Genomic DNA, 14,730 nt, shown 5'->3' with positions numbered 1-14,730 from the left:
AACTCCTAGTAAATGTCCATGTGCAGTAGTTCTCAGTGAACTCTCAATCTTGAAGGCATACAAGCAAATGCTAACTGCAGAGGAGAACCGGATGTAAAGAATGGGAGAAAGTCCCTGAATAATAGGTCTGTGGGAGAAATATAAATTATGCAATGACTGTGACAAATCCTTTATTCATCCCCTAGATATGTGACCACTTGATGCTGAAAGTAAAAACTTTTAGTGTCTTCAAGACTTGTTACTTGAGAAAAATAAACACCTAATGTTTTAAGCCACCATGTTTACAGTGTGTGTGTGTGTGTGTGTGTGTGTTGGGAGGGAGGTTTTATTCACAAATGACTGTCACTAACCAATATAACTTATGTCAGGTTTTTAGAAATTTATATATAATTAAAAAATTGAATTGCTACTGGGGTTACCTATATTAACTATTACACACACTGGTCAATAAGTAGAACATTTTCAGCACTTAGAATCCTCCTTCAGTGCTTCCTTTTCACTCACAGTCACCCTAATTCTTGCCACCAGAACATGTGTACTCTGTGGATTCAATGCATTTTTTTTTAAAGGTTTTATTTATTTATTCATGAGAGACAGAGAAGCAGAGGTAGAAGCAGGCTCCCCGCGGAGCAGGGAGCCTGATGTGGGACTCGATCCCAGCACCCTGGGATCATGACCTGAGCTGAAGGCAGACGCTTAACAACTGAGCCACCCAGGCACCCTCAATGCATTTTTAAAAAAGATTTTTTTAAGTAATCTCTGCACACAATATGGGGCTCGAACTCACAACCCCAAGATCAAGAGTCACATGTTCCATTGATTGAACTGACCAGGTACCCCTAGTATCATGCATTTTTAACAGCTTTATTGAGATATAATTCACATGTCAAAGTATAAAATTCAGTGGTTTTCAGTATGTTTACAGAGTTACATGCACTGTTATACCTGAAATGTTAATCATTGTATTTGGATTCTGCTCAACTCTATTTGTGAGATTCATCTTTCATCTATGTTCTTCCTTTAGCAGAGTTTTATTCTCATTGATATATAGCTTTCCATTTTATGAATATGCACAATTCATAAAACTGTTCTGGACATTTGGGTTGTTTATAGTTGGAGTATTTTTTTAGGATTTTATTTGAGAGAGAGCATACAAGCAGGGGGAGGGACAAAGGGAGAGGGAGAAGCAGACTCCCTGCTGAGCAGAGAGCCTGATGTTGGGCTCTGTCCCAGGACCCTGAGATCATGACCCCAGCTGAATGTACGTGCTTAACTGACTGAGCCACTCAGGAGCCCTATAGTCATAAGTAGTTCTGCCATGAGCGTTCTTGCACATGTTTTAGTTCACAGCTGTAGGTATTTTTGTAGGGTCTATATTTTAGGAGTGTGGTCTGGGTCAATAGGGAATACACAAGGTCATGTTTATTCAACACTACCAAACAGTTTTACAAAGTAGTAGTTCCAATATGCATATCTGCTCTCGGTAATATTTTACACTGTCTTTTTCATTTTGGCAGTTTTGATGTGTGTTATAGGACCATATTTTGATTTTTAAATTTTTAAAAACTTTTCATTTTGAACCAGTTTTGCACTTAACTAGAAAAGTTTGTACAGAGTCCTCTATATCCCAGTTTCCCAAGGTTAATGCAATTTATCACCTGCTTATTTCTGGTTAGTGCTTTTTTGTGTGTGATTTCTAAAATTGCTAGTTTTGATGTCGATTTTCCAGGCACCCTCCAAAAGCCTGCCCTAACAGTCAATTGGTTTCTTTGCATGCACTCTTTCCTATTATAGTACTTACCTCATTCATTAAGAGACTTTAGTTAAAGAAAAATTTCTTAGAGTGACTCTGTGGAGATGCTCCCATGATACATGCCCTGCATCCCCAGTCTCTTCCCTATGGGGACTTAAACACCACTTTGCTTCTCTTATTCTTCCAGTGATAATCTCTGCCTCAGAGAACACTGGGAATTGGTCTAATGAGAAGCTCATCAATTCTCTTAAGGTCAGACTGAAGAAATTCAAGAATGAGATTGCCTGTCTGGAGGTGAGAGGAAACATGGGAAGAGAATGATGTATACCTGTCCTCTCAGGGTCAGGAAATCTGGTCCTCCATGAGTCCTTTCTATGAGCTATTTTCCTTAAGGATTTGAAATGCCTTGGGGAAGAAACGACAGTACATATTTTGCTAATGAGGAACTTTGGAAATTGAGCTCCCAGGGCCACAGAGACTACAGAGTCTATCTGTGACCATTCCTCTAAAAGACCTGTTCGTGTCAGGAAACACACCTGAGTCTCCTGAGATGCTCCCTCTTGCCCTGGAGCCCAATTGCCTTACTTGGTCTCTCTGCCCTTCCTGGGGACAGATTTCCCATCTCTACCCTTCAATATCTAGAGGAAAGTTGAATTACTCATTGGTGACTTCAAGGTAATCTGATGTGCCCTAATAAATGCTGTGAGAAATTGAACAGTTTTTTTTTTTTTTTTAATCAGCCTATCTGGAGGACATCCAAGAGGTAAGAGAAAGTTTGGTAAGTTTGTTATATTGAATTTGCAGTCAGCTTTCATTTCCCGCTCTTACTCGGCCTTTTCAATTCCAGGGACTCTTTCCCTACCTGAACATGAATTAGCCCCTTCAGAAATTGGACAGATAGGGGTGCCTGGGTGGCTCAGTCAGTTACGCATCTGCCTTCGGCTCAGATCATGGTCCCAGGGTCCTGAGATTGAGTCCCGCATCGGGCTCCCTGCTCAGTGGGGAGCTTGCTTCTCCCTCTGCCATTCCTCCTGCTGGTGCTTGCTGTCTGTCAAATAAATAAAATCTTAAATTAGACAGATAATTCTACAAGTCTCCGGTTTCCCTCATTTTGGGGGGCTGTGAATGGGACCAGGATGGGTGAGTTTGGTTTCTCAATTTTCCTGTATCTGGTTCCAGCTTTTATCTCAGAGAACTCAAGTCTTGTTCCTACTTCTTATCTGTAAGGACCTTGAGAGAGGAGGTTGAGACCCATTAGTCTACCTTTCCAGTCTTTCTCTAAAAATCCCCAAAGAAAATATAGAAATTTAAAGCCATCAGAACAGCACAGTGAGCAGTAAAATAAATAGCCATGCAACCACTTTGCAGAATTAATGCTGACATTTTGGCCATATTATCTTAAGATATTTTCTTTTAAAATAATAAAGTATTACATACACATTATATATTACCATTATATTTTAAACTGAGTATCAGATCCAAATCCCACAGAGAAAGGCCTTTATTTGCCTTCAGATCGGGATAACTATATATCATCATGGACAAATCCTCTATATCTCCTCCTCCCCTCCCAGAGGTTACCACTCTGGAATTGGTGGGTATTTGCCATGGGTAGTTTAACACTATTAGTACATGTGAACATGTCTGATAAATCTCTACTATAGAAAAAAAATTGTAATTAACCCAAATGCCCACTGATGAGAGAATGTATGTTAAAATTAATAAACCAGATCTTCCTTGTGTCAATCTTGATAAATATAGAAGATAATGTAAAGCCAAAAAAAGTTGCTGAACTGAATAATGTACTATGTATAACAAATACGAGCATGTAACATAAGCATAGAATGTTTATGGCTACATTATTACTCATGTGAAACATTTCAGGGGAATGATAACATGCAAAATTCAGTATCATGCTTACCCTCTGAGAGGGAAGGTCACTATTGAGATTGTATACAAATATGCTGGGGTTTCAAGGTGATTTCCATTGTTTTATTAATAAAACTGGGGCAAGTTTGGCACAATATCAAATTTAGTCATGCTGGCTGGTGGGCTTAAGCCCTTCATTGTCATTTTGTACTTTTTGGGATACTTAAATTGAACATAAAACATGAAACAATTATTTTAAGGAGTATTTATAATTACATAAATTCCATCATGCTGTAGCTATCATATAAATTGCTTTTCTCCTTTAATAATTTTGGTTTAATTTTATACAGCAAGAAATAACGTAAATATTTAGACTTTGCATATTTAAAACATTAAGAAATTAAGGATGATATAATAGTATAAAATATTAAAATAACATGGTGTACCATGACTATGCCATAACTTATGAATGTATTCCCATACTGATGTTTGTTTAGGTTATTTCCTTTCTCTATTTCATTATACTGAGGGCTCCCAGTGGAGATCTGAGTACATCCCTTTCAGCCCTGAGATCATATTCTTGGGGTGCCTTCCCTCCTTGCCTCTTTCACTCTGTCTCACTCTCAGCTTCCCTTCTAGACATTAGGACTGTCCACGGCAAAAACCAAAAGTGATAAGAAAAGTCATTGCAAGGCCCCACTGTGCTTGGTGCTTTTCATTTTCCATCGGTGTAATACCTGTGTGTGTGTGTATTAATTGTATTACGTTGGTCACCATACAATACATCATTAGTTTTTGATGTAGTGCCTTTGTATATTTTATGGTAGTTGCCATTATAAAAATGAGAAAATTGGGATGCCTGGGTGGCTCAGTCAAGCACCTGCCTTCAGCTCAGGTCATGATCTTAGGGTCCTGAGAGTGGGTCCCAAATCGCGCTCCTTGCTCTGTGGGGAGGCTGCTTCTCCCTCTGTCTGCCACTCCCTCTGCTTGTGCTCTCTCTCTGTCTCTGACAAATAAATAAAATCTTTAAAAAAAATGAAAATTGAATCTGCTCAGAGAGGTTCAGGGACCTTCTCATGTCACAGATCCATGTTACAATTGGGGGATTCATGATTAAACCAAGGAGTGTCTGTGTTCAAGCCTTATCCTTAGATGGTTTTTATGATCCCTTGTCTTTCTCCGGGAAAAAAAGTCGACTCTGCTCAGGGCCTCAATTTGTGAAGCAAAGGGCTCACATTAGGTGGGCTCACTGTACACATCTTGTGATTCTATCATATATTTGAGATACTGTTACAGAAATTCCTTCAATTCATTACTTCATGAGAATGGTAGGCAGATGCTTAGACATTGCTAACCCATGCCCAATCCCTTATTGCCACTTTAGGGGGCATCATGAGCAATTTCCCAGGAACCTGGATAAGCCAGATGGGATATGAGAGGCCTGGAGCTGGTCCTCAGTTGGTCCACATGGGACTCCTTCCCTGAACCAGGGGCTGAGGGGGCTGAACGAGGAATAATAGGAAGGAGGGTCTGATCTATGGCTTACTCTTTTAACATTTTCTTTCTTTTAATTGAGATATAGCATTGCAATAGTTTCAGGTGTACCACACAGTGACTTGATATATGTAAATATTGCAAAATAATTACCAGAATAAATTTCAGTAACATCCATCACTACCCATGGTCATACATTTTTTTCTTGTGATGAGAACTTTTAAGAACATTTTTATATTATCTATGATAAATAAATGAAAGACATGGGTTAAGTCAAAAATAGGAGGGACCTATGCTATTTGATAAAGAGAGGTTAATTTTCACTTTCAGAAACGGTGGTAAGAAAGGAAAAATGAGAGGGCGCCTGGGTGGCTCAGATGGTTAAGCGACTGGCTTCGGCTCAGGTCATGATCCTGGAGTCCCAGGATCAAGTCCCGCATCAGGCTCCCTGCTCAGCGAGGAGCTTGCTTCTCCCTCTAACCCTCCCCCCTCTCATGTATTCTCTCTCTCATTCTTGCTCTCTCAAATAAATAAATAAATCTTAAAAAAAAAAGAAAGGAAAAATTGAGAAGGCACATGCTGTGATGAGCACTGGGTGTTATATTTAACTAATGAATCACTGAACATCAAAAACTATTTATGTACTATACAGTGGCTAACTGAACCATAAATAAAAAAAGAAAGGAAAAATGATGGGAGAGAAAGACATTACGGGGTATGTATCAAAGTCAATAAAAGGGTAAATATATCTATCCAGACTATTAAGCTAAGCACAGAGCTTGACGCTAATGACTTCCAGTAACATTTGAATATTTTTAGAATTAATTATCTCCCCCTTTCTTGTTTTCTTTCATTCTTTTATTTTTTTTCTTTTTGTACCTCATCATTATGTGGTTAAAGAATGTTAAGTGGAAACGAGAAAATACCAGTGAAGAAGAGGTAGGGAACTTCTAAAATTGAGTGTCATTTTTTTTTCTCCTAAACAGAGATAATTGGATAAAACACACTGAAGTGTTACTAATTGCATGTGCAATGTCAAACATTTTGTATTTATTACTATAAGTCCCTACATTACCCTGAAAGTGTAATCATCCAGGTGTATTTGCTTCTTTTTTAAAGATTTTATTTATTTGAGAGAGAGAGAGCATTTGGGCAGGGGGAGTAGAGGGAGAGGGAGAAGCAGAGTCCCTGCTGAGCAGGGAGCCCTACGCGGGGCTCGATCCTGGGACTCAGGAGTCATGACCTGAGCCGAAGGCAGACACTTAACCGACAGCCACCCAGGTACCACTGCTTGCAGGCATCTTAACAGGGCAATGTTTCATTCCTCTTTTCTTATTAAATACCTCTACTTGACAAAGAATTGATAGAAAATAGTACTGCATGGAGCACTGGGTGTTATACGAAAACAATGGATCGTGGATCACCACATCAAAAACTAATGATGTATTCAAAATCCAGGAGGCACAGAGAACCCCTCTCAAAATCAACAAAAATAGGTCAACACCCTGACATCTAATAGTAAAACTTACGAGTCTCAGAGACAAGAGAAAATGCTGAAAGCAGCTCAGGAGAAGAGATATGTAACCTATAATGGTAGAAACATTAGGTTGGCAACAGACCTATCCACAGAGACCTGGCAGGCCAGAAAGGACTGGCATGATATCTTCAGAGCACTAAACGAGAAAAATATGCAGCGAAGAATACTATATCCAGCTAGGCTGTCATTGAAAATAGAAGGAGAGATACTAAAGGAATTTGCAAACACAAAACCAGCCCTCCAAGAAATATTGAAAGGGGTCCTCTAAGCAAAGAGAGAGCCTAAAAGCAGCATAGATCAGAAAGGAACACAGACAATATACAGTAACAGTGACCTTACAGGCAATACAATGGCACTAAATTCATCTTTCAATAGTTACCCCGAATGTAAATGGGCTAAATGCCCCAATCAAAAGACACAGGCTATCACATTGGATTAAAAAACAAGACCCATCGATATGCTGTCTGCAAGACTCATTTTAGACCCAAAGACACCCCCACATTGAAAGTGAAGGGGTGGAAAACCATTTACCATGCTAAGGGGCACCAAAAGCTGGGGTGGCAATCCTTATATCAGACAAATTAGATTTTAAACCGAAGACTGTACTAAGAGATGAGGAAGGACACTCTATCCTACTTAAAGGGTCTATCCACACAAGAAGATGTAACAATTGTAAATATCTGTGCCCCTAACATGGGAGCAGCCAATTATATAAGGCAATTAATAACAGAAGCAAAGAAACACATTGACAACAATACAATAATAGTGGGGGATTTTAACACTTCCCTGACTGAAATGGACAGATCATCTAAGCAAAAGATGAACAAGGAAATAAAGACTTTATTTTTTTAAAGTTGTTTTTAAAAAAGATTTTATTTATTTGACATAAAGAGAGAGACAGAACAAGCAGGCAGAGAGGCAGGCAGAGGGAGAGGGAGAAGCAGGCTCCCCACCGAGCAAGGAGCCTGATGTGGGACTTGATCCCAGGACCCTGGGATCATGACCTGAGCCAAAGGCAGATGCCCAGCCTACTGAGCCACCCAGGCTCCCAAGGAAATAAAGACTTTAAATGACACACTGGACCAAAAGGACTTCACAGACATATTCAGAACATTCCATCCCAAAGCAACAGAATACACATTCTTCTCTAGTGCCCATGGAACATTCTCCAGAATTGATCACATCCTAGGTCACAAATCAGGTCTCAACCGGTACCAAAAGATTGGGATTATTCCCTGCATCTTTTCAGACCACAATGCTTTGAAACTAGAACTCAATCACAAGAGGAAAGTCGGAACGAACTCAAATACATGGAGGCTAAAGAGTATCCTACTAAAGAATGAATGGGTCAACAAGGAAATTAAAGAAGAATTAAAAAAATTCATGGAAACCAGTGAAAATGAAAACACAATTGTTCAAAATGTTTGGGATGCAGCAAAGGCAGTCCTGAGAGGAAAGTATATAGCAATAGAAGCCTTTCTCAAGAAACAAGAAAGGTCTCAAATACACAACCTAACCCTACACCTAAAGGAGCTGGAGAAAGAACAGCAAAGAAAGCCTAAACCCAGCAGGAGAAGAGAAATAATAAAGATCAGAGCAGAAATCAATGAAATAGAAACCAAAAGAACAGTAGAACAGATCAACGAAACTAGGAGCTGGTTCTTCGAAAGAATTAACAAGATTGATAAACCCCTGGCCAGACTGATCAAAAAGAAAAGAGAAATGACTCAAATCCACAAAATCATGAACGAAAGAGGAGAGATCACAACCAACGCCAAAGAAATACAACCAATTCTAAGAACATATTATGAGCAACTCTATGCCAGCAAATTAGATAACCTGGAAGAAATGGATGCATTCCTAGAGATGTATCAACTACCAAAATTGAACCAGGAAGAAATAGAAAACCTGAACAGACCTATAACCACTAAGGAAATTGAAGCAGTCATCCAAAATCTCCCAAGAAACAAAAGCTCAGGGCCAGATGGCTTCCCAGGGGAATTCTATCAGACATTTAAAGAAGAATTAATACCTATTCTCCTGAAACTGTTCCAAAAAATAGAAATGGAAGGAAAACTTCCAAACTCATTTTATGAGGCCACCATTACCTTGACCCCAAAACCAGACAAAGACCCCATCAAAAAGGAGAATTACAGACCAATATCCTTGATGAACATGGATGCAAAATTTCTCACCAAAATACTAGCCAATAGGATCCAACAGTACATTGAAAGGATTATTCACCACGACCGAGTGGGATTTATCCCTGGGCTGCAAGGCTGGTTCAACATCCGCAAATCAATCAACGTGATACAATACATTAACAAAAGAAAGAACAAGAGTCATATGATCCTCTCAATAGATGCAGAAAAAGCATTTGACAAAGTACAGCATCCTTTCTTGATCAAAACTCTTCAGACTATAGGGATAGAGGATAGATACTTCAGAGTATAGGGATCTACCTATCCCTATAGATCCATGAAATGGATCTGTCCATTTCATCCTACATACCTCAATATAATAAAAGCCATCTATGAAAAACCTACAACGAATATCATTCTCAATGGGGAAAAGCTCTCAGCTTTTCCCCTAAGGTCAAGAATGTGGCAGGGATGTCCACTCTCATCACTGCTATTCAACATAGTATTAGAAGTCCTAGCCACAGCAATCAGACAACAAAAAGAAATCAAAGGCATCCAAATCGGCAAAGAGGAAGTCAAACTCTCACTCTTTGCAGATGATATGATACTGTGTGTGGAAAACCCAAAAGACTCCACCCCAAAACTGCTACAACTCATACAGGAATTCAGTCAAGTAGCAGGCTATAAAATCAATGCACAGAAATCAGTGGTATTCCTATACACCAACAACAAGACAGAAGAGAGACAAATCAAGGAGTCGATCCCATTCACAATTGCACCCAAAACCATAAGATACCTAGGAATAAATTTAACCAAAGAGGCAAAGGATCTGTACTCAGAAAACTATAAAATACTCAGGAAAGAAATTGAAGAAGACACAAAGAAATGGAAAAACGTTCCATGCTCATGGATTGGGAGAACCAACATTGTGAAGATGTCAATGCTACCTAGAGCAATCTACACATTCAATGCAATCCCCATCAAAATACCATCCACTTTTTTCAAAGAAATAGAACAAATAAGCAAAGCTGGCGGCATCACAATTCCGGACTTCCAGCTCTATTACAAAGCTGTCATCATCAACACAGTATGGTACTGGCACAAAAACAGACACATAGATCAATGGAACAGAATCGAAAGCCCAGAAATGGACCCTCAACTCTATGGTCAAGTTATCTTTGACAAAGCAGGAAAGAATGTCCAACGGAAAAAAGACAGTCTCTTCAACAGATGGTGTTGGGAAAATTGGACAGCCACATGCAGAAGAATGAAACTGGACCATTTCCTTACACCACACACAAAAATAGACTCCAAATGGTTGAAAGACCTAAACGTGAGACAGGAGTCCATCCAAATCCTAAAGGAGAACACAGGCAGCAACGTCTTCGACCTCAGCTGCAGCAATTTCTTCCTAGAAACATCGCCAAAGGCAAGGGAAGCCAGGGCAAAAATGAACTATTGGGATTTCATCAAGATAAAAAGCTTTTGCACAGCAAAAGAAACAGTCCACAAAACCAACAGACAACCGACAGAATGGGAGAAAATATTTGCAAATGACATATCAGATAAAGGGCTAGTATCCAAAATCTATAAAGAACTTATCAAACTCAACACCCAAAGAACAAATGATCCAATCAAGAAATGGGCAGAAGACATGAACAGACATTTTTCCAAAGAAGACATCCAAATGGCCAGCGGACACATGAAAAAGTGCTCAACATCGCTAGGCATCAGGGAAATCCAAATCAAAACCTCAGTGAGATACCACCTCACACCCGTCAGAATGGCTAAAATTAACAAGTCAGGAAACGACAGATGTTGACGGGGATGCGGAGAAAGGGGAACCCTCCTACACTGTTGGTGGGAATGCAAGCTGGTGCAACCACTCTGGAAAACAGTATGGAGGTTCCTCAAACAGTTGAAAATAGAGCTACCATACGATCCAGCAATTGCACTACTGGGTATTTACCCCAAAGATACAAATGTAGGGATCCGAAAGGGTACGTGCACCCCAATGTTTATAGCAGCAATGTCCACAATAGCCGAACTGTGGAAAGAGCCAAGATGTCCATCGACAGATGAATGGATAAAGAAGAAGTGGTATATATACACAATGGAATATTATGCAGCCATCAAAAGGAATGAGATCTTGCCATTTGCAACGACGTGGATGGAACTGGAGGGTGTTATGCTGAGTGAAAGAAGTCAATCAGAGAAAGACATGTATCATATGACCTCACTGATATGAGGAATTCTTAATCTCAGGAAACAAACTGATGTTTGCTGGAGTGGTGGGGGGTGGGAGGGATGGGGTGGCTGGGTGATAGACATTGGGGAGGGTATGTGCTATGGTGAGTGCTGTGAATTGTGCAAGACTGTTGAATCAGAGATCTGTACCTCTGAAACAAATAATGCAATATATGTTAAGAAAAAAAAAAAGAAGATAGCAGGAGGGGAAGAATGAAGGGGGGTAAATTGGAGGGGGAGACGAATCATGAGAGACGATGGACTCTGAAAAACAAACTCAGGGTTCTAGAGGGGAGGCAGGTGGGGGGATGGGTTAGCCTGGTGATGGGTATTAAAGAGGGTATGTTCTGTGTGGAGCACTGGGTGTTATGCACAAACAATGAATCATGGAACATTACATCAAAAACTAATGAGGTAATGTATTGTGATTAACATAACAATAAAAAATTTAAAGAAAAAAAGATATATAGTAATCCCCGGAGCAACCTAAATAAATAAGTAAAAACATCAAAAAATAGGTTTAAAATAAAAAAATCTAATGATGTATTATATGGTGACTAACAGAACATAATAAAATTAAAAAAAGAACGGATAGAAAATAAAAACTTGGGACAGGATGGTATGGGGGGAAATTGAGGGGAATATAAAGCAAGGAAAGGAGGGGTAAAGAGTGGAGAGAGGAGAGCAGGAGAAAAGGTAGGCATGTTTAAGAAAGTTTCTCTTAAGTTTTGTTTTCTTGTCACCTCCATCTTTTCTATCAGACCCCTCAGCAACATGAAATCAGGAAACCTCTCAGATACTATAGAGTTCCTCCTTCTGGGACTGTCAGAGGAATCAGAACTGTAGCCCCTCCTATTCTGCCTGTTCCTGTCTGTGTACCTGGTCTCTGTGCTCGGGAACCTGCTCATCATCCTGGCCACTATGTATGACTCCCACCCCCACACCCCCATGTACTTCTTCCTCTCTAAGCTATCTTTTGTTGACATCTGTTTCACCACCACAATGATTCCAATGATGCTTGTGAACATCCAGACACAAAGCAAATCCATCAGTTACATAGGCTGCCTCACACAAATCTGCTTTGTCCTGACTTTGTCTGGATTAGAAATGGAATTCTGGTCATGATGGCCTTTGATCGATTTGTGGGCCATCTGTCACCCACTGAGGTACAATATCATCATGAACCCCAAACTCTGTAGGCTGCTGGTTCTGCTGTCCTTCCTTATTAGTGTTCTGGATGCCCTTCTCCACACTTTGATGGCACTACAAATTTCCTTCTGCACCTGGAGACCTGGAGATTCCCCAGGTTTTCTGTGAATTAGCTCATACTCTCAAGCTTACCTGTTCTGATATCCTCATCAATAACATCCTCGTGTATTTAGTGACCAGCCTGTTGGGTGTTATTCCTCTCTCTGGGATAATTATCTCTTACACTCGAATTATCTTGTCTGTCTTGAAAAATCCCATCAGCTGGTGGAAAATATAAGGCACTTTCCGTTTGTGGGTCACACTTAATAATTGTTTCCCTGGTCTATGGGACAGGTTTTGGGGTGTACCTTAGTTCTGCAGCTACACACCCCCCCAGGAAGAGTGCAATAGTATCAGCCATGTACACTGTGGTCACCCCCATGATGAACCCCTTTATGTATAGTCTGAGGACCAAGGACATGATGGGGGCTTTGAGGAAACTTCTCTAGAGTATCATCTTTCCATTAATGTGTCAGCTGCTTTGGACTTACACTGCTGGAATTTGACAGAAATAATGTGTGATCCAGACAGCCTGACCAACTTTGAATATATGAAACCAGAGATAAAATGGTTAAGGGTAAGGATTTTGAAATCAGACCAGCTGGGTTTGAATCCTACCTCCACTGAAATATAACCATGTGGCCTTTGACACTTTATCTCAACTCTCTAAACTCAGTTTCCTCACCTATAAAATTGGCGTGATTATATTAGTTTATATTTTGGGAAGATATGAGATACTCCAGCTCAGTTAGGATGCATGCCTTCAGCTGTACTAAGGCAAAATTCTCAACTCCAATACAGTCAAGTGATAAAACAATGATCTTTCCTAACAAAAACTTAAGGGATTGGGTAGGTCCAGGCACAGAACCCCAGGGATGCATTTCACTCTGCCATGTGGTGGTATTTGCCTATCAGGGCTATTCTCCTGGTGGTCACTGATGCCTGATCCAGGGCAGAGGTCTTTCAGACCCAGAAACAAAAACTGATGACCTCTCCTTGGGTTTCCTTGCAACACAAACATAGTATTTCCAAGGAGATGTCCAGAAAGCATTATTGTTATCATCAGCCCAAATTGAGATATGTGTCCTGTATTAGTTTCCTATTGTCCTTGTAACATTACAAACTTAGCCTCTTAAAACAACATGTATGCATTCTGTTGCAGTCTGAAGGTCAGAAGTCTGAAATCAGCTATATGGAAACACGTTAGTTTCCTTCTGAAAGCTGGTTGGAGAAAAAGTTATCATTTAACAGGTACAGAGTTTCTGTTTGGGATGATAAAAAACGTTCAGGAAATGGATAGTGGTGATGGTCATACAACACTGTGAGTGTTCTTAATGCCATGGAATTGTACACTTAAAATAGCTGAAGACATACAAATGGCTAACTGACACATGAAAAAATGTTCATCATCATTAGCCATCAGGGAAATTCAAATCAAAACCACGTTGAGATACCACCTTACACCAGTTAGAAGGGCAAAAATTGACATGGCAAGAAACGACAAATGTTGGCGAGGTTGTGAAGAAAGGGGAACCCTCTTACACTGTTGGTCGGAATGCAAGTTGGTACAGTCACTTTGGAAAACAGTGTCAAGATGCCTCAAAAAATTAAAAATAGAGCTACCCTATGACCTAGCAATTGCACTCTGGGTATTTACCCCAAAGACACAGATATAGTGAAAAGAAGGGCCACATGCACCCCAGTGTTCATAGCAGCAATGTCTGCAATAGCCAAACTGTGGAAAGAGCTGAGATGCCCTTCAACAGATGAATGGATAAAGATGTGGTCCATTATATACAATGGAATATTACTCAACCATCAGAAAGAATGAATACCCAACTTTTGTATCAACATGGATGGGACTGGAGGAGATTATGCTAAGTGAAATAAGCAGAGAAAGTCAATTATCATATGGTTTCACTTATTTGTGGAACATAAGGAATAGCATAGAGGACATTAGGAGAAGGAAGGGAAAAATGAAGGGGGGGAATCAAAGGGGGAGACGAACCATGAGAGACTATGCAATCCGAGAAACAAACTGACGGTTTTAGAGGGGAGGGGTTGAGGGGATGGGTTAGCCTGGTGATGGGTGTTAAGGAGGGCATGTATTGCATGGAGCACTGGGTGTTATAGGAAAACAATGAATCGGGGCACCTCGGTGGCTCGGTGGTAAGCGTCTGCCTTCAGCTCAGGTCATGGTCCCAGGGTCCTGGGATCGGGCCCCGCATCGGGCTCCCTGCTCCACAGGAAGCCTGCTTCTCCCTCTCCCACTCCCCCTGCTTGTGTTCCCTCTCCCGCTGTCTCTCTCTGTCAAATAAATAAATAAATCTTTAAAAAAAAGAAAACAATGAATCATGGATCACTACATCAAAAACTAATGATGTATTGTATGGTGACTAACATAACATAATAAAATAAAATTTAAAAAATAAAAATAAAAT

General features: G+C 40.1%; 1 pseudogene; it reads left to right on the top strand.

Annotated features, from left to right (window-relative positions):
* The first annotated feature begins 11,815 nt into the window (after positions 1 to 11,815).
* Positions 11,816 to 12,738, top strand: LOC113916529 (annotated as a pseudogene).
* Positions 12,739 to 14,730: the final 1,992 nt, after the last annotated feature.

The sequence above is a fragment of the Zalophus californianus genome, chromosome 1 (assembly GCF_009762305.2).
Source record: "Zalophus californianus isolate mZalCal1 chromosome 1, mZalCal1.pri.v2, whole genome shotgun sequence".
Taxonomy (NCBI): Eukaryota; Metazoa; Chordata; class Mammalia; order Carnivora; family Otariidae; genus Zalophus; species Zalophus californianus.
Note: the sequence above shows the minus strand (reverse complement) of the source record. Positions and strands in the feature narration are given on the sequence as shown.